The following is a 21407-nucleotide window of genomic DNA, read 5'->3' on the forward strand; positions in this document are numbered from 1 at the left end:
TGTCCAGGTGCTTCGTGCTCATTGTGTGGTGACGTTGTTACCGGGCAGGTGACGGAGTGGGAGGATGCACCACGATGCGGACACACGTGCACGTCAAAGCCCCCGGAGGCGGGTTTATTTCAAGTTTGTTTTTCCAGTAAAAAAAATCTATATAATTTATTTAAGAGTTTTGTCAGGACGCCATGGAAAAGGAAAAGGAAGCCGGCGTCGACGTGAACGTGAAGTGACAACACGCTGCTGTTGTGCGTCCGTGTACATCACCACACGTGAGCGCACAACTCTGCCGACAACACGATAACGCTAACCGCTAAGTCGTACATTCGCACGCGACTATTCACGTTCGCCGGTGTTTCTCCCTTGACTTTAAAAAAGAAAATTATAAAGTTGTGATGTAACGTCGGGTTAAATAATCCTTCTGCTGACGTTCGGCTGCAGCGGGAGAAACGAGCGGCGGAGATTTGTGAGTCAAATCCTCGGCTGCAGTCTAAGAAGACAAATATTATATATTCATTATTGGCCCGCGATGAATAACTTGGACAGCGTTTGTTTTTTCAGTTAATACTGCAGCGGGGGGGGGGGGGGGGGGGGCTCTGGAAACACAAGCTCCTCTTCTAAGCAATGACTCCGCAAAGGCGCTTCTTCTTCTTCTTCTTCTTCTTCTTCTTCTTCTTCTTCGTGTTTAGATTAATATTCTGTTTCTCAACCCTCGTGCCACACACTCGTGACAATTCTTCGATCATTTAGAATTTTTTTGTCAAATTCAACCTCGGCTCTAAAAACTAATTAAAACTTGTGAAAATAATTTATTTTAATCCCATGGCCATTTTGGTATAAAAAAATGCATTATCACAGCTTATGTTTTTTTGTGTGTGTGGGGGAGGGGGGGGGCTTTGATTTGTATTGGAAAACTATATATATATATATATATATATATATAAGCTGGAGGGGAAGTGACTTGTACTGAGAGAAACAAAATAAAACCATAAAATAAATATCGGTTCGCCAATATTCTTACAACCAACTCGGGTTTGGTCATAATTCACAGAGTCAGATGTGAACATATGAAAAAGCATCTCACTGCATTATGAACTTCTAAAATAATCCTTGCAGACCTCATACAAGTGAAGATTCGTCAATTTGTCAAATTTGCTCGGAATCAAGATTTTTTTCTCCGACCGCTTCGGTGAAACAATAATAACTACAATACTCAAAATAATAAAAGCTTACTAGCATGTTTCTGATTCCAAAAATCCCCAAAAATCATCCCACCAGAGGGATTGTTGATGTTCTTTAGGAGCACGGAGGAGACACCCATGCCTCCTTGAAGGCCGTCGGTAGAGTCCTCGACCTTGGGACTCAGCCGTTGCCTTTGAGAAAACACTGGTACTCCGAGACAGAGCTTCCTTTACTCTCTAAGGCAAACGCGGTGAGTGCACGCAAATAATCCGTAAATATTTAATGAGTTCTCGTGTGGAAAAAAGGGTCTTTGTCATCAGAATCCTCTGAGGACTTCATGGTAAGAGGCGGTCGGGGATGGGGGGGTTTAAAGTACACCTGCGATGCTTTTCAGATCGAAGAACGGCCTGAAAGGTGCTGACCTGCTGCACGCCGGGCATTCTTTCCACTTCCTCTTTTATATGGCGCCCAGCTGGGGGTGCGGCGGTAACGCGGCGCCCGGAGAGCAGGGGGGTTATGCATCGGCACCCCCGCCGCGGTCTGAGGCGCTGATCTTCACAGCGCTCGCTCCCCGTTGTGTTCTTATGCTAAACACATTAAATGCCCTCACAGGAAAATGTACGGCAAATAAACGCATTAGCTGCCCTTGAGTGGGTTTACACACACACACACACACACACCTCTGTTCACAGTCGGTGAACACTGTAGTACTGCCAGTTCTAATCAGCGGTGAGAACGTTATCTGCATAGCAACCTGGCCCAGTTCCTCGGGGCCCTGTGGTTCTCCTCACTTTTTTCTCCGTCTCAGCCAATCAGGGCTGTGTATTGTATCTGTGATGAAGAACTCTGACATTAATTCCGTCGACCAAACAGTAAAAAATAAAAGGACAAACTTTTGACTCATTGCTGTTGTTGAGTTAAACGCTCCCAGCAGCCACAACGGCTAACTGTGCAGCCGCTACACAAATGTTCATCACCACTCATTGGTCATTATTTAGAGCCAAATACAAACAGATATATATACATATTTATATAAATTTGCATGAATATATATTTATTTATATAAATATGTTTATATTTATTTATATGAATATATATATATTTGTATATATATATTTATATATTTATTTACATAAATATGTTTTTTTTTTTTACATATCAATACATACAGGACTGTCTCAGAAAATTAGAATATTGTGATGAAGTTCTTTATTTTCTGTAATGCAATTAAAAAAACAAAAATGTCATGCATTCTGGATTCATTACAAATCAACTGAAATATTGCAAGCCTTTTATTCTGATTTATTGCTGATTATGGCTTACAGCTTAAGAAAACTCAAATATCCTATCTCTAAATATTAGAATATCATGAAAAAGTATACTAGTAGGGTATTAAACAAATCACTTGAATTGTCTAATTAACTCGAAACACATGCAAGGGTTTCCTGAGCCTTGACAAACACTCAGCTGTTATAAATCTTTTTTTTTACTTGGTCTGAGGAAATATTAAAATTTTATGAGATAGGATTTTAGAGTTTTCTTAAGCTGTAAGCCATAATCAGCAATATTAAAAGAATAAAAGGCTTGCAATATTTCAGTTGATTTGTAATGAATCCAGAATGCATGACATTTTTGTTTTTTTAATTGCATTACAGAAAATAAAGAACTTTATCACAATATTCTAATTTTCTGAGACAGTCCTGTATATAAATATATACAGTATATATATTTCCATAAATATGTATGTATTTATTCATTTATATTTCTATAAATATGTATATATTTATTAACGTATATATATGCATTCCTATAATTATATATATTTATACTTATATAAATGAAAATATATATATTTATACATATAACTATATATATATATACACACATATATATATATATTGTCATTGAACTGCTACAAGTATGTGGAGTAGCTATTTTGGGCTTTGGTTTTCTCTTACTCCACTTGTGGTCACAATACACACACATACACACACACAAATGCACACACACACACACACACATTCAAAGTGCTTTCATCCAGCTGTTGCCTTGTGGATCTTTTGAATCTGCAACCTCTATTGACCTTGAACAGCGACCAGGAGGACCACCTCGTGGCGCAGACCTCCCCGACACCACCTCCTACACCATCGACCCAGTTCACATAAATAACTTCACGTCTCAGTTTCGCAACCGGGCCGAGGACGAGAAACTGGAACGTTTAAATCACCATGAAATATCCTGTGAAATGGGTTTCAGTCCATCATTTGTTTCACTCATTTTTTATTTTACTCTGCTAGAAGGCCAGAAAATGTAGAATCTGCTAAATTAATTGACTCATTAGTATTGATCGATAATCCTATTAACACCCTCTCTCCCACTTCTTGATATACGACGGCCATTTCTCTTTTTTTAATTAATTGTTTGTGCACTCATTGAAAAGCGTAATGATTGTACACACATTGTATATGTAATATGTAATCTTATGTTTTTAGGTTTGTTTTGTGACATCTGGCTCTCGGGACTACAGATGAAAAAATAGCCTCTTGGCTAATAACTCTGGCACATTTACAGAAATGTTTTTATTAATGTGCCCTTATCAAATGAACCAAAGGGGGAAATAAAGTTAGGACTGATCATTAAAAAAACACTATTTTAGTAAATACACATGCACATCTAGACCAATGGGTTTCCAGGACGTTTAACCAAATTTCCATGACCAAACATTTTGCATTGTTCAGTTTACCGGGTTATATTTTGAGCATCAGTCTTTTAAAAGCATATTCATTTTTAAAAATGCGTAAATTAACATATGAATACAACACATTTCCATGACTTTCTTTTTTCAAGGACTTTTCCAGGCCTGGAAATAACCATTTACATATTCCATGACATTTCCAGGTTTTCCAAGACCTTACGAGCCCTGTGGAAACAACCTGCACCTAGAAATACAATTACATAAATTTCGAGGTCTTGAACTTGTGTCCGTAAGTGGCCACCGGCCGTCAAACCTTCTCTCCGGAGCTATTTGGTGACTGACTCTCGGGGCCCGGAAAGCGAGGCGCAACATCTTCCCTAAAATCCTAAAAATGACACATTGAGTGGTAAGGGGGCGAGCGGTAATCTCCTTTAAGGTGATTTCTTCGAGCGGCCGATGATGCCCCGATGGGCCGAATTTAATAACGCTGCCAAAAAAGATGAACGTTCTCGTGAAGCACGTCGAGATCTGGAAACACCCTGAAGGCCCCGAAGGCCATTAGTGGTACTGATGTTTCTATAAAAATAAAATCAATACAAAAAAAAGAAGTCATATTTCTCTTCTTTTCCAAAAGCCAGAGAAATGTCCCGTCACACCACAATTCTATCAAATAAAACCAGTCCGGTATTAAGTTCTGTTGGACTGACGTGCCCTCAATCCGTCTCCTGGCCTCCTTCAACAGGTCCGACTAAAAGCCTCACACACACACACACGCACACACACACACATACACGTACTTGAAATCGTGGACCCGTGAGGACCATGACTAGGAGGTGTCACATGGGGACACCACTTTCAAAATTGAATAACAGCATACTTTTGATCATATACATTTTGGGGGGGGGGGGGTCACACTCACACTCACACACACACTTACAAATCCTCGTTTGTGCTTTTTCCAATTCAATCCACGTGAGAGGCTCATTTACTGAAACGTGCAGTTACTCATTGTGTGCATGGGTAGACACTAAATGATGCAACCAAATCACTGTGTAGGTGAATTTTCCACACAGATAAATATTGAAAAACAGGTCTTGTGGATGAAAGATGAGCTCCTCGCATTGTCACACACTGTCACAGATTAGACCATCACCTGAACCCCCCCCCCCCCCCCCCCCACACACACACACCCTTTTCAAGTCCAGAGAGCTCCGGTAGAATTTATCCAAACATAAGCCCTCAAAATCCAGCTCTCTGAGAAGAATGATGGCGTCGCGGTGCTCAGCGTATATAATTATATAAATCCCCGACTGAACTAGTGTGGGAGAGTCCGGAAGCGTTAAACGGAATTAGGAGCGAGGTCCCCGGGTTTACTTTGAAGTTTCCTCACACAGCTCGAGAAAAACTCCAAATCTACTTCGGATGTTTGTACTTTAGGCACAGTTGATTTTTTATTACAACAAAACTTTTTTTTAAACACCTTTTTTTCTCACCTGATGTTCGGAGAGAAGAGGCTGCAGGGACTCGGCTGCACAACGGGATCCAAGGCCATGTCTGGAAGAAAAGAATATAACATATAAATCAAATTTTTTCCACAGAGAAAGATGAATTTGTTGAGAAGTTGGGTCGATAAGTCGGCTCTTGATGTATCGTCAGTCGCTGTAAATCAATCACGATGTGCGGATCTGTTATTTGCTGTGGTTTTTATCATTTTGTATTTCTTTTTTTGGTCTGTTTTGTTGTTGTTCTTCACCCTTTAATTTCTACTTGTATCCTTAAAGTCCTGTCTTGTTAATGAGTAAAAATCTAAATGAATATTTAAAAAAATGTTGTTGCTATTTTAAACCATTTTCAAAACCGACAATAATTGTATGCCAATCGACTTATCAGTTAATCATCTCATTGTTCTAGTGAAACTTTCTCCTCAGCCATGGGGAATAAAATAATAATCATTAAAATATGAATAGTTTAAATTCTCTTTCCCACTTTCCATGCTGTGTAGATGAATTTTATATATAAATGTATATAAATATATTTATGAAATAAATGTGTATAAATATATTTATAAAACATATATATATAAATAAATATTTTCAGAAAATAAATATACATGTATATATTTGTAGAATAAATATGTTTTAATATATTTATGAAATAAATATAAATATATAAAATAAATATAAACATAAATATATACATATATTTATATATATACATAAATACATATATATGTACAGATACATACATAGAGACTCAGATAATGTAATTATAAAAGCCTCAGCTGAGTGATTTGAGGTATTTCTCTTGTTTCTGGAAACATTAGAACAAGTGTTTGTATGTTTTTTAACCACCAGTGACTTTTTAACTGCAGTGATTCTACCCGTGTCCTCGTATTGTATTGTATTTTATATATTGTTGTTGTATTTGTGTTTGTTGCGTGATCGACTCATGAGTCTGGAATAAAATAAATATATATAATAAGAGAGAGAGAGAGAAAGAGAGAAGCATTGATCCATTGATTGAGGCTTCAAAGTATCTTTAATAGCGATGAGGTGGTGTTACGCTGTGGGAGGTGTCACCACGGAGCCCACACTGCCACTCACTGCACTCCCCCGAGGAATACTGTGTCATTTTTTATTTTTTGAAGGGATAATTAACAAGCAGACAAAGGGGTTTATTATATTTGTGTTCAGGAGATATACAGGATGTCAGGATGAAGACGCTAGAAGCTGAAATGACATGTGGATCTAAAGAGAAGACAATCGCATGAAGGGAGCAGGATGTCCCTGTGAAGCCGAGGAGGTCTTTTATCCACCATTACAATTATAAAAAATAAGAAAAAGAAGCACGTGTAGACCTCCGGTATGCCTCCAGCATTAGGAGTGTCATTCACGTGTCTGATATGAAACGGAATATGGAATAAAAAGGTTTCCATGCGACAGCTGATCCAGGAGAACGTTCCCTCCCACCTGTGAATGCCGTCGTGCCGTTGTTGCATCTTTCCTTTCCTGTCAGGTCTATAAATATATATTTATATAAATATATATCTTCATATATAGACCTTTAGCATGGGAGATGAAAAGAAACATCAGCGTGATGCGCTGCCTGCTGACGGGGCCGTGCTCAGGTGGGTCTGAAGAGGCTTCACACGAGCTCAGTGCTTTGATGGAGACAATGAAGTTAAACATGAAGCTTCAGGACAGAGAAAGAAAGAAAAGTTTTTAAAAAGATATTCATATGTATATGTATGTATATATTTTATAAATAAACATCTATTTAAATATACATAGATTTACATATGAATATATTAAATATATTTATAAAACTAATATATATTTATATAAATATTTATAAAATAAATATATGTATATAAATATATTTATGAAATACATTTATAAATATATTTATTCATAAAATAAAGATATATTTATATTAGGGCTGTCAGCGTTAACGCGTTAAGCTATGCGATTAATTTGGCCGCGTTAACGCACTAAAATATTTTAACGCAACTTTGTTTACTTCCGGTGTTCGTTGAAGTTTTTACACTCAAACCGAGTGTCAAACCGCGGCAGTACGGTTTAACACTGTTTCCGTTTTTAAAACAATTATTTCTCCGCGAAAATAAGGAGCATAAATCAGTTTAAACTCGTGGATGAATCAGTCGTGTTTCCTCCTGCTCCTCCTTCCTCCCGTCTCCCCCTCTGAGACACAGAGGAACGGAGGGGCGACGTGTCGGGTGACGCGGCGCGGAAAGAACGCGACACACGAAACCTTCAACGTGATTGGTCAATCCGTTTGTCTGTCAACAATTCGGGGGGGGAAAAACCAATGAACACTCAGTAAATCACAAAGGACCTCCCACCTCACAGGTTAGGCTCATTTAGCAGCCTGTCAGTCAGAGAACCAGAGGACAAGGCGCGAGGACAATGAGGCTCATTTCAGAGCTGAGATTGTTCTGGAATGTTTGATGTAGAACACGTGGGTATGTGTCACATGCAAAAGACTTTAAAAGGTGAATTTACATTTTTTTGTAACATGTATAAAATGCCCCCAGCCTCCAGAGGGTGAACAGGACATATTTGAATGTCAGTCAGTCACCAAGGCCACTGGTTCTGCTGTTCAGTGTTAAAGATGACAGGACCAATGGGTCTCAATATACTTCTTTTTTTTTTACTAATCTGATGTTTCACTGAAGAAACAATTTATCATCCACGATATTAAATACCTCGCTGGCACTTTATATGTAGGAGCCTCTTTGAAAACACAGCTCTGTGTGAAGTTTTGTCTTTAAAAAGAAGGGAAACACTTTTAACCCTCCTGTCGCCTTCGGGTCATTTTGACCCGATTAAATATTACACCCTCCCCCTGCCTTTGGGTCATTTTGACCCGGTTCAATGTTTCACCCTCCTGTTACCTTTATATTTACTAACATATTTTACCCTTTGGGTTCAATTTGACGCCAGCAATTAAAACCTCCAGAAAATTATTAGAATTAATATTGTTTTCCAAGTTTAAGTGTGAGGCACTTTATGTTTGTTTGTTGACTACCGAAAGAACACCGACATTAAACATTGAATGGGGTCAAATTAACCCGAAGGCGGCAGGAGGGTGTAATATTGATTCGGGTCAAAATGACCCGAAGGCAACACAAGGGTTAAACGGTGAATTTAATTTTTTTTGTAAAATGTATTAAATGCCCCCAGCCTCCAGAGGGTTAACGTGACATATTTGAATGTCCGTCAGTTACCAAGGCCACTGGTTCTGCTGTTCAGTGTTAAAGATGACATGACCAATGGGGTCTCTATATACTTCTTTTTTTTTACTAATCTGATGTTTCACTGAAGAAACAATTTATCATACACAATATTAAATACCTCGCTGGCACTTTATAGGTAGAAGCCTCTTTGAAAACACAGCTCTGTGTGAAGTTTGGTCTTTAAAAAGAATGAACTTTTAACTTTTAACTTTTAATTGCGATTAATGAATTTCAAAATGTGCGATTAATTAGTTAAATTTTTTAATCGATTGACAGCCCTAATTTATATATATATAACATAAATATAAATATATTAAATAAATATATCAATATATAAAAAAATATATATACATATACAGTATATATACACAAATATATATATTTATATATAGATATACATTTATAAAATATGTATCAATATATGTATTTCCATATACACATATCTATATGTACAGGCTAGTTGTTTAATAGTGTCCTTGTTTGTATATATTTGCGCCCATGTGGAGGATCTAAAGTCACATCCTGGTTCAGTCCAACAAAAACAATCACGTAGGCTTTTTCATCTTCTGTCTTAACTTTGATTTACAGCATTTTATAGCAGGTTGACAAACTTTTGATGCCCCCCCCCCCCTCCCCCGTCCTTCATGTTACTATAATTGTGTTGTGGATGTGCCCACTGACTATTGAACGTGAACATGACGGATAGAGGATTTACACAACGAGCAGCGGAGGCCATTAAGGCTGATGATGAAACTTTCTCTCTCTCTACCTATCTACCTCTCTCTCTCGCTCTCTCTCTCTACCAGAAGTATTACCAATGAGGACCTCGTTCCTCCAACAAGGAGCTCCTTCCTCCAATGAGGTCCTCGTTCCACAAATTAGGAGCTCTAAAAGATGTATTGGAAAAATAAATAAATACAGAATCCTACAAAGACATTGATATGCTGCGTCTGTTACGCAACATCCAAAAAAATATGCTTTTCAAGGGAAGGTGGTGTTGAATAAAGAGAATAAAACGTGTGTAGGTGTATGTGAGAAGTGACTTAGTGTTGCCGTAAAAAAGAAACTTACTCACATCGTAATAATTATAGAGGTGTTGTTTTTTCACAGCTAAAGAGACTTCTATACAACCACCCCTGGTGGTCAGTAGAGAGAATGTAGCTTTACCACATGAATCATAGACTTCTATACAACCAGAGGGGTCGCCTACTGCTGGTCAGGAGAGAGAATGCAGCTTTAACACATGAAGCATAGACTTCTATACAACCAGAGGAGTCTAATTATCTGATGTTTCAGTTGCAGTATTGATGTTTGAATGACTTTTTAAAAAAGTTTTGAAGATTTCCCCTGGCCCCTTTTCTTCTGTAAAGAAATGTCTCCCAAGCTTTTAATTTCAGTACTTTTGTGAACAAACAACACCATGAGTGTCTTCGCTGTGAAGACTGTGAAGACACCGAGTTGTGGGAGTGAGATCAGGCAGCGAGCCGCAGCCTCGAGGAGGACATGACGGACGGCTTTTCACTTTCAAGTGTTGACGTTCCAAAAGAAATAAGAAACACGTCGACACGACCCACCGACTAGTTTGTTCGAGGCGAAGGAAAACACATTTGAGTAGAATCTGGAGGAGGAAAGAGCCGCGTTGCCTTCATGTTTAACAGAAAGTTCATGTTTTTTTTCTCCAGGGGTGACGAGAAAAAAGACTTTTCTAGCTCTGTGAACTCGGTGGAGTGTTTGTGTCGTGTTTGTCGCTGAATAAATGAAACTTCTCAAGGTTCCCGTGTTGTTTGATTCAATGAAGAAAAGAAAATACGGCAGGAAGTCCAAAAACAGGTTCCAGGAGAGCATCGTCCTAATAATGCTAATCACTGAAAGTAGACGACCTGATGGGAAACGGGGAACCACACGAGACTAATTACACACCAGACTAATCAGCTAATGACACACAGGTGTGGTATGACAAAGGCAGGGGGGGGGGAACACAAGGAGAGAAACTTCTAAATAAGACAACATTAATAAATGGAACGACTAGAACGTCTTTAAGTCTTGATACAAAAGGTCAGAGGTTAACCTTAACCATGAGCCTGAACCGCCGATCCAAGGCCGAAGTACATTGAAGGCTGTTCTTGAACCATTTAGAGCACAGGTGTCAAACACAAGGCCCGAGGGCCGAATGCGGCCCACCGCGTTATTTCATGCGGCTCCTGGCGGCTTAAAGGACATATTATCACCTATATATCCTGTGCTTTTATTTTGAAGGTTTCAAATTAAATAGATTTGGGTTATCATATTAAAGAAATGTTCATGTGTGCAATATTTCTACTCTCGAATAAACAATAATGATATGCAAAGAGAGTTATCTCACAGTATGTTCGGGAGTAGTTTATACAGTGCTTCAGTTACACCGGCCCTTTAAGAGGCGGCCATGATGCTGATGTGGCCCTCGGTGAAAATGAGTTTGATTTAGATTTAGATTTAGAGCCACGGACCGGTTTCTTAGAAGAAAACATTTTCACGGACCGGCCTCCATATGACGTCGTAAAATGATACGACCTGCATAAAAATCAATATAAAGGTCATTCAAATAACACCTAGACATGTGTGAAGAGGCTCGGACGCACGGACGGTTGTATATGGCCATTTTTTTAAATAAAACATCCTTGCTATTTTTCATCTGTAGTCCCAATCTGGGACTACAGATGAAAAATAGCCTCTTGGCTAACTCTGGCACATTTACTGAAATGTTGTTATCAATGTGCACTGTCCCTTATTAAATAAACCCAGTTAAAAAAACCTTGATAATCAATACAAATGTATAACATTTTTTTCTGTTCAACCCATTACCAAGGGACCCACGGACCAATCCCGGGCCGCGGCCCAGTGGTTGGGGACCGTTGATTTTTGATTTACAGGACATGGTTTCTGTTTCCCCCTCCCCCACCCTCCAATCAGAATCCCTGTCATGCTTCTGGCATCGAGCGATAGACGTAGAGGGACGTCGCTCTAGAAGCCGATACAGGCTGCTGTGCATTGGCTCTTTGAGGGTCTAGGGGTCCTAAATGATCAATGTGACCTGGTTTTTACGTAAAATCGAGAAACTGAAACAGCATTGTGTCGCGTTCGGAGCTTCTTTGGTTGTATGAAGCGTCAGTAAGGGGCCGGCACTACCCTTCAACCTGAACTCTCATTGGCTGAGACGAGGAAGAGCCCATCGAGGTGTGGATCAACCACTGGAGCCAAAGGTACCTGTAGTTATATTGAATAATACACGGGGGATCATTGATATCTGGGTATTTATCGATACAGTAATGTGTATTCAAAGTTTTACTGGATCGGATCGTCAATGTAACACAAGACTCACGTCGGATGTTATCGATCGGTTCCTAATGAGGCTTCACGGGCGAGTTCTCTCTCTCTCTAATGGTTTCTTTTCCCATTGGTGGTCCGACGAAGACCTCGAGTGCATCGAGAAACGGTTCCGCTTCGATCCGCCGTTCCCAGAGACGTGTCGCACGAGCAGCCGCACAGGAACACGAAGGAGCCGCCTGGAACCGGAAATGGTTCTTCAGAGTGATGCCGTAGAAGAACCGTTTCTGGTTCCACAGAGAACCTTTCAAACCAGGGTTCTTTAAGGAACCATTTCCTTAAAGAGTTATTTAAAGAACCTATAAAGGTGTCTCAAAGAACCTTCAAAAAAATGGTTCTTTAAGGCACCATTTCCGGTTCCACAAAGAACCTTTCAAACCCATGTTCTTTTTAGAACCATTTCCTAAAATAGTTCTTCAAAGAACCTTTAAAAAACGGTTCTTGAAGACATAATTTCTGGTTCCACAGAGAACCTCTCAAACCAGGGTTCTTCAAAAAACCATTACCTTAAATAGTTCTTCAAAGAACCTATAATGGTGTCTCAAACAAAACAATGGTTCTTCAGTAGGTGATGGTTCTTCGTAGAACCACAAAGCCTTTTAAAGAACCATTTCAGAACCATCATTGTTCCTGTGCTCTAACATAGACGCTGCCCTCGGGGGGGGGGGGGAACCCTCTAACCGGTTCCATGGTTCCTACGCCGCCCGACTCTTCCAATAAAACATCATCACCCCAAGCAACCATAATATGGCCTTCACGCCGTCGTCCTCGCCGTCACTCGGGGTTTACCGACCTCCGGGTCGCGTTTCACGAGATGGATCTGGAGGTCATGTTTACGCATGAAGGTCAAATGACTCATCACGGAGAGTGAATACCCGACTACGGGGACGTATCTGCTGGACATTCATAACAAGGAGTCTGGAGTTTAGTCATCTGGGAGCAGAAGAAAATGATCATTTAAATGTATGAACTACGTCCGTTGACAGTATATTGTTAAAAAGAAGCTAAATACTTTCTTATTGTTTCTTTTAGAGCCAACGACTAAACTCAGTGAGGAGGTTGACAGTGTGGTTTATTCTGCCCTCTCCAGCACCTTTTAATGAAGATAAACTTATAAATTAGTGTTCAAATGTCGTAAAGTGTAGTTCAGGGTCATTTCCAAAGTCATGAAAATGATAATTTTTTTGTAAATGTAATTTTTTTTGTACGTACCAGAGAAACTAGATACTCTCTCTTTGGAAGTCAGCATGGATCTTCAACTCACTTGTTATATATTGTAAGAAAGAGGAGGGGGTGTGGTCTCTGCAGCTGGTGATGCGGTGAGTCCATCATGATTAACTTGTTGTTTATCGTCATCATAATGTCGCAGTTGTGACTTTTCAAACCAGCGAGCTGGGAGAACAGTGAAGGATTTACGGGCCCTGGCAGATGCCTTGCGGGGGGAGGGGGGAGAGGGGGGGGGGGTCGTCTTTCCGCTCGACTTCACCGTCGCTGCTGAGATGCGGCGATGAGAATATATATCTGTGCAGCACGAAGCCAGACGAGCACGTTCACGACGAACGGGTCTGCAGAGGCCGTGGAGTCGCAGAGGACCCTGAACGCACCGCGAGAGACGGCCGGTCTGTGGTCTGATGTCGGCCGGGCGGAGTTCGAGATCGAGGCGTTGGCTTCCCAACACGATGTCGGTGCTCTGCGCTCCCGAGACGCCGCTTCAGGCGAAAGTGAGACGGGAAGCGAGGTCACGTGACCTTTGAACCCGCCGCCCATGTCACGTGACCTTTGAACCCGCCACCCATGTCACGTGACCTTTGAACCCGCCGCCCATGTCACGAGACCTTTGAACCCGCCGCCCATGTCACGTGACCGCGAGACAGCGACAGCATATCTGCATCTCTCACACCCGAAAACACTAAAAACAAACCATGTGGAGCGTGGAGGGAAGCGTGTGCGTCTGCTCCCGCTCAGTAAGAGTGTAAGAGTGTGTGTGTGGGGGTGTGTGGGGGTGCGTGTGTGAGTGTGTGTGTGTGTGTGTGTGTGTGTGTGTGTGTGTGTGCGTGTGTGTGTGTGTGTGTGCGTGCCGGTTCCTCGCCACGCGACGATGCCTCGGCTGAACAGGTTGAGCGCCCTAATGCCCGAGGCCTCTTGGTCTTTCATGCCACGTTGATCTGATTAGCTGGAAGCTAAATCCAAGGACCTCTACACACACACACACACACACACACACACACACACACACACTGATCTGCGTCCTCACGGTCTGGACAAAGTCCACCTGGTACCCAGTGGTCGTCGTTATAAAACTAACACCTGGTTAAGATACTTATTGGTGGAGATAAACAACATATAACTATTTTTATTGATGTGATTTGACCTTTAAAAAAATACATATTGGATTTTATTCGTGGTTCCCTGGTTATGACACAACTTTAGGGTTTCATGCGTCTTCTTAACTCAGGCATAAGTTATTAAAAGCATACGCGCATGTTCAATATTGTGTAAATAAGACCAAGTGAGGTAATAGTCTCTCTTTTCATTTCCTCTCATCATAAGTCTCCTCTTTAGATTTAAATACGAACGTTACGGCTGAACGGTGGGCTGCAGATATAAATGTTGAATGAAGTAATTGTGAAATAAATTCTGAAAATGCATCTGTCGCCCCTCTCAGCGAGGGAAATTATGACTTTTTGGTGATTTTTTAATGAAAACTTTTTCTTCTGACCTTTTTCTAGTGACGACGGGAGAAATGAAGATGCTCGTCTTCATTAATGTGACATCAGAGGAAGACGCAAAGGCTCGTTCTCCTCTATGACGTCCTCATGCTGAGGGTTAAAGACTCCTCCGACACAAAGATGTCCGTGGGAGCAGAAACCGGGTTAAAAAAACCATCCCTCCATTTTTATTATTTCTTTTAAAGTGTTTCTCCCCATGACTCACGACGAGGAACCCGAGCCGTGTATTTATGTTTTTAATCGTTTCCGCCAGCCATGAGGATGAGTCATCGCCTGAAAGCCTGGAAGGGGAGGAGCCTAACTCACTTATTGGAGGAACATAAACACACAATATACGTCTCCTATGCACACACACACACACTCACACACACTCATCGCGCGGAGGTTCTGACTCCTCTCTCTCCCAAATGCAACCCGGAGGGCAGCGCCGCCATCGGAGACGAGCTCGCCTGCGCTTTTTACACCAAATTACGTGAGCTTCTCATGCGGCCGCGCGGTGCGTTTGATGTTTCTATTAGGATCAGCAGAACATCAAACATGCGGCGTGCAGCGAGGCGCAGGAATACGGCCGTAACCCGTTTGTTTGTGGATCGCCATGTTGTTGTTGTTGTTGTTTTTAATCGATGAACGAAAGCTACCATATTTAAAATGCAGAAGAGTGACGTAGAGACGTTGTGTAGGTCTCTGGTAGCGGTAGCGACCTGTCAATCACCTTGTAGCCCCGCCCCTAAAGTGTCCCCTGCTTTATAGACTTCTATACAATCAGAGGAGTCGGCCCCTGGTGGTCATGAGAGAGAATGCAACTTTAACAGATGAAGCATAGACTTCTATACAACCAGATGAGTCGCCCCCTGGTGGTCAGGAGAGAGAATGCAGCTTTAACACATGAAGCATAGACTTCTATACAACCAGAGGAGTCACCCCCTGGTGGTCAGGAGAGAGAATGCAACTTTAACAGATGAAGCATAGACTTCTATACAACCAGAGGAGTCGCCCCCTGGTGGTCAGGAGAGAGAATGCAACTTTAACAGATGAAGCATAGACTTCTATACAACCAGAGGAGTCGCCCCCTGGTGGTCAGGAGAGAGAATGCAGCTTTAACACATGAAGCATAGACTTCTATACAGCCAGAGGAGTCGCCCCCTGGTGGTCACGAGAGAATGCAGCTTTAACACATGAAGCATAGACTTCTATACAACCAGAGGAGTCGCCCCCTGGTGGTCAGGAGAGAGAATGCAACTTTAACAGATGAAGCATAGACTTCTATACAACCAGAGGAGTCGCCCCCTGGTGGTCAGGAGAGAGAATGCAACTTTAACAGATGAAGCATAGACTTCTATACAACCAGAGGAGTCGCCCCCTGGTGGTCATGAGAGAGAATGCAGCTTTAACACATGAAGCATATAATTCTATACAACCAGAGCAGTCGCCCCCTGGTGGTCAGGAGAGAGAATGCAACTTTAACAGATGAAGCATAGACTTCTATACAACCAGAGGAGTCGCCCCCTGGTGGTCAGGAGAGAGAATGCAACTGTAACACATGAAGCATAGACTTCTATACAACCAGAGGAGTCGCCCCCTGGTGGACAATAGATATAATGCAGCTTTAAGACACTTCCCCATCGGCTTCACTCGGCAGAACCGGAAGTTTCCGCCCGTCCCAGCTTCATAAATCTCTGTTTTGTTCTCACTCCTAATGGACGAGGATCCAGCCGCTCCGACAGCGTTTACAACCGAGCATCAGACACGCGGTGGAATGTGTTTCCGGTAACTTCTGATGGGTTCAGTCCTCTGGGACACGAGCAGCTCCAGTCTCAAGTGGAGACGAGAGAAAAGGAACTGCAGCAGAACATCAACACTGAGCTTCACTTCACACACTCAGTACTACACACTGCCATCACCTAGTTAGTGTCTAGTTAGAGAGTCTAGTTAGAGAGTCTAGTTAGAGTGTCTAGTTAGAGAGTCTAGTTAGAGAGTCTAGTTAGTGTCTAGTTAGAGAGTCTAGTTAGAGTGTCTAGTTAGAGAGTCTAGTTAGAGAGTCTAGTTAGTGTCTAGTTAGAAAGTCTAGTTAGAGAGTCTAGTTATAGAGTCTAGTTAGAGTATCTAGTTAGAGAGTCTAGTTAGAGAGTCTAGTTAGTGTCTAGTTAGAGAGTCTAGTTAGAGTATCTAGTTAGATAGTCTAGTTGGGTTATCTAGTTAAAAAGTCTAGGTATAGTACCTAGTTAGATATACATAAAAAAGTATGTCTTTCTTTAATGTTCGTACACTTGGTGAGCAAAACAACAATAATAACAACAACAATATGTATTCACTGTGTGAGGTCTTGTCTAACGTGTGTTTTCTTTCCGGTCTATTTATACACTTAATTCAATACAAATGGCGCCACAGTAAACACACACAACCGCACACACACACACATACACAACCCCACACACACGCACACACACGCTAACTTAAAGAGTACACAGAATGGTATTAAAGGCTATTTATAACTCAACCTGCTTTCGGACTCCACAACAGGGGGGGGGGGGGGTCTGCATTGATCTGTTTAACCACTCTGTCTATACGGTTAGTGCACGGACACAACAGCTACACACACCAACAGGAAGGAAGAGGACCGCATGGAGCCGCTTCTCAAAAGCAGTGTGTTGGCACAACATATTCGATGGAGGAAATATTGTATATATTGTGTGTGTGTGTGTGTGTGTGTCCTTCTTACTTCCTGGTTCATAATAATGTGGAATAAAGACAAATTGATTGTGTGGAACATCTGTAAGTCACCATGCCGGATGAGACCCGCCTGCATCACCAGCCCACATTTATTTATCTGTATTTTTTCCTCTCACTTTGCGGCTCAGTGGGATTTCATTTTATTTTTTCCATGAAATGTCATTTAGAGGAGGCGGATGTTTGTTTCTCAACGACATGAATCATCTCCCTTTCACCTGGACCAGTAACTCCGGCGCTCCCCGAGCTGTCGCCGGGCGATAACACAGTCGCTGTTTCACGAGGCGTCCGACAGGTCTGAAGGGGAGGAACGGAGCGAGCGGTGACGTCCGATCCGTGTCGGCCGTGTTTTGGGTTTCAGGAGAACGAGAGTCATGTCATCATCTGAAGAGCGAGCGGATCCCACGCCCAGCTGCCGGGCTCAGAGTGAATACTCTTACTCTGTGAGCCTCTGTGTCACTCCATGTGCACCAGAGGTGAATAAAGGTCCTGAAACACCAGATCCGTGGTTCAAATGCCTTCATAAAAGTCATACAACACAAAATACGACCGGGCAGAAACATCCGGTTCTAAAAAGTGAAGTCTAAGCTTCATGTGTTAACCCTTGTGTTGCCTTCGGGTCATTTTGACCCGAATCAATATTACACCCTCCCCCCGCCTTAGGATTAAGTTGACCCCATTCAATGTTTAATGTCGGTGTTCTTTCGGTAGTCAACAAACAAACATAAAGTGCCTCACACTTAAACTTGGAAAACAATATTAATTCTAATAATTTTCTGGAGGTTTTAATTGCTGGCGTCAAATTGAACCCAAAGGGTAAAATATGTTAGTAAATATAAAGGTAACAGGAGGGTGAAACATTGATTCGAGTCAAAATGACCCTAAGGCAACACAAGGGTTAAAGCTGCATTCTCTCTCCTGACCACCAGGGGGCGACTCCTCTGGTTGTATAGAAGTCTATGCTTCACGTGTTAAAGCTGCATTTCCTCTCCTGACCACCAGGGGGCGACTCCTCTGGTCGTATAGAAGTCTATGCTTCACGTGTTAAAGCTGCATTTCCTCTCCTGACCACCAGGGGGCGACTCCTCTGGTTGTATAGAAGTCTATGCTTCACGTGTTAAAGCTGCATTTCCTCTCCTGGCCACCAGGGGGCGACTCCTCTGGTTGTATAGAAGTCTATGCTTCACGTGTTAAAGCTGCATTTCCTCTCCTGACCACCAGGGGGCGACTCCTCTGGTTGTATAGAAGTATATGCTTCATGTGTTAAAGCTGCATTTCCTCTCCTGACCACCAGGGGGCGACTCCTCTGGTCGTATAGAAGTCTATGCTTCACGTGTTAAAGCTGCATTTCCTCTGCTGACCACCAGGGGGCGACTCCTCTGGTTGTATAGAAGTCTATGCTTCACGTGTTAAAGCTGCATTTCCTCTCCTGACCACCAGGGGGCGACTCCTCTGGTTGTATAGAAGTCTATGCTTCACGTGTTAAAGCTGCATTTCCTCTGCTGACCACCAGGGGGCGACTCCTCTGGTTGTATAGAAGTCTATGCTTCACGTGTTAAAGCTGCATTTCCTCTCCTGACCACCAGGGGGCGACTCCTCTGGTTGTATAGAAGTCTATGCTTCACGTGTTAAAGCTGCATTTCCTCTCCTGGCCACCAGGGGGCGACTCCTCTGGTTGTATAGAAGTCTATGCTTCACGTGTTAAAGCTGCATTTCCTCTCCTGACCACCAGGGGGCGACTCCTCTGGTTGTATAGAAGTATATGCTTCATGTGTTAAAGCTGCATTTCCTCTCCTGACCACCAGGGGGCGACTCCTCTGGTCGTATAGAAGTCTATGCTTCACGTGTTAAAGCTGCATTTCCTCTGCTGACCACCAGGGGGCGACTCCTCTGGTTGTATAGAAGTCTATGCTTCACGTGTTAAAGCTGCATTTCCTCCTGACCACCAGGGGGCGACTCCTCTGGTTGTATAGAAGTCTATGCTTCACGTGTTAAAGCTGCATTTCCTCTCCTGACCACCAGGGGGCGACTCCTCTGGTTGTATAGAAGTCTATGCTTCACGTGTTAAAGCTGCATTTCCTCTCCTGACCACCAGGGGGCGACTCCTCTGGTTGTATAGAAGTCTATGCTTCACGTGTTAAAGCTGCATTTCCTCTGCTGACCACCAGGGGGCGACTCCTCTGGTTGTATAGAAGTCTATGCTTCACGTGTTAAAGCTGCTTTTTCTCTCCTGACCACCAGGGGGCGACTCCTCTGGTTGTATAGAAGTCTATGCTTCACGTGTTAAAGCTGCATTTCCTCTCCTGACCACCAGGGGGCGACTCCTCTGGTCGTATAGAAGTCTATGCTTCACGTGGTAAAGCTGCATTTCCTCTCCTGACCACCAGGGGGCGACTCCTCTGGTCGTATAGAAGTCTATGCTTCACGTGTTAAAGCTGCATTTCCTCTGCTGACCACCAGGGGGCGACTCCTCTGGTTGTATAGAAGTCTATGCTTCACGTGTTAAAGCTGCATTTCCTCTCCTGACCACCAGGGGGCGACTCCTCTGGTTGTATAGAAGTCTATGCTTCACGTGTTAAAGCTGCATTTCCTCTCCTGACCACCAGGGGGCGACTCCTCTGGTTGTATAGAAGTCTATGCTTCACGTGTTAAAGCTGCATTTCCTCTCCTGACCACCACGGGCGACTCCTCTGGTTGTATAGAAGTCTATGCTTCACGTGTTAAAGCTGCATTTCCTCCTGGCCACCAGGGGGCGACTCCTCTGGTTGTATAGAAGTCTATGCTTCACGTGTTAAAGCTGCATTTCCTCTCCTGACCACCAGGGGGCGACTCCTCTGGTTGTATAGAAGTATATGCTTCATGTGTTAAAGCTGCATTTCCTCTCCTGACCACCAGGGGGCGACTCCTCTGGTCGTATAGAAGTCTATGCTTCACGTGTTAAAGCTGCATTTCCTCTGCTGACCACCAGGGGGCGACTCCTCTGGTTGTATAGAAGTCTATGCTTCACGTGTTAAAGCTGCATTTCCTCTCCTGACCACCAGGGGGCGACTCCTCTGGTTGTATAGAAGTCTATGCTTCACGTGTTAAAGCTGCATTTCCTCTCCTGACCACCAGGGGGCGACTCCTCTGGTTGTATAGAAGTCTATGCTTCACGTGTTAAAGCTGCATTTCCTCTCCTGACCACCAGGGGGCGACTCCTCTGGTTGTATAGAAGTCTATGCTTCACGTGTTAAAGCTGCATTTCCTCTGCTGACCACCAGGGCGACTCCTCTGGTTGTATAGAAGTCTATGCTTCACGTGTTAAAGCTGCTTTTCTCCTGACCACCAGGGGCGACTCCTCTGGTTGTATAGAAGTCTATGCTTCACGTGTTAAAGCTGCATTTCCTCTCCTGACCACCAGGGGGCGACTCCTCTGGTCGTATAGAAGTCTATGCTTCACGTGGTAAAGCTGCATTTCCTCTCCTGACCACCAGGGGGCGACTCCTCTGGTCGTATAGAAGTATATGCTTCACGTGTTAAAGCTGCATTTCCTCTGCTGACCACCAGGGGGCGACTCCTCTGGTTGTATAGAAGTATATGCTTCACGTGTTAAAGCTGCATTTCCTCCTGACCACCAGGGCGACTCCTCTGGTTGTATAGAAGTCTATGCTTCACGTGTTAAAGCTGCATTCCTCTCCTGACCACCAGGGGGCGACTCCTCTGGTTGTATAGAAGTCTATGCTTCACGTGTTAAAGCTGCATTTCCTCTCCTGACCACCAGGGGGCGACTCCTCTGGTTGTATAGAAGTCTATGCTTCACGTGTTAAAGCTGCATTTCCTCTCCTGACCACCAGGGGGCGACTCCTCTGGTTGTATAGAAGTCTATGCTTCACGTGATAAAGCTGCATTTCCTCTCCTGACCACCAGGGGGCGACTCCATGGTCGTATAGATTCCTTGGGCATTCAGCGTCCGGTTGCACGT

General features: G+C 42.9%; 1 protein-coding gene across 2 annotated transcripts in view; it reads right to left on the minus strand.

The window, feature by feature from the left end:
- lrfn2b (leucine rich repeat and fibronectin type III domain containing 2b) overlaps window positions 1-21407 on the minus strand; it is a 107742-nt gene that overhangs the window by 70478 nt on the left and 15857 nt on the right. For both annotated transcript variants that reach the window (XM_056427902.1, XM_056427904.1), the window contains exon 2: window positions 5365-5425. The gene's annotated coding sequence lies outside the window, so the exon portion shown is untranslated. The remainder of the gene's footprint in view (window positions 1-5364; window positions 5426-21407) is intronic.

Source organism: Pseudoliparis swirei, chromosome 12 (genome assembly GCF_029220125.1).
Source record: "Pseudoliparis swirei isolate HS2019 ecotype Mariana Trench chromosome 12, NWPU_hadal_v1, whole genome shotgun sequence".
NCBI lineage: Eukaryota > Metazoa > Chordata > Actinopteri > Perciformes > Liparidae > Pseudoliparis > Pseudoliparis swirei.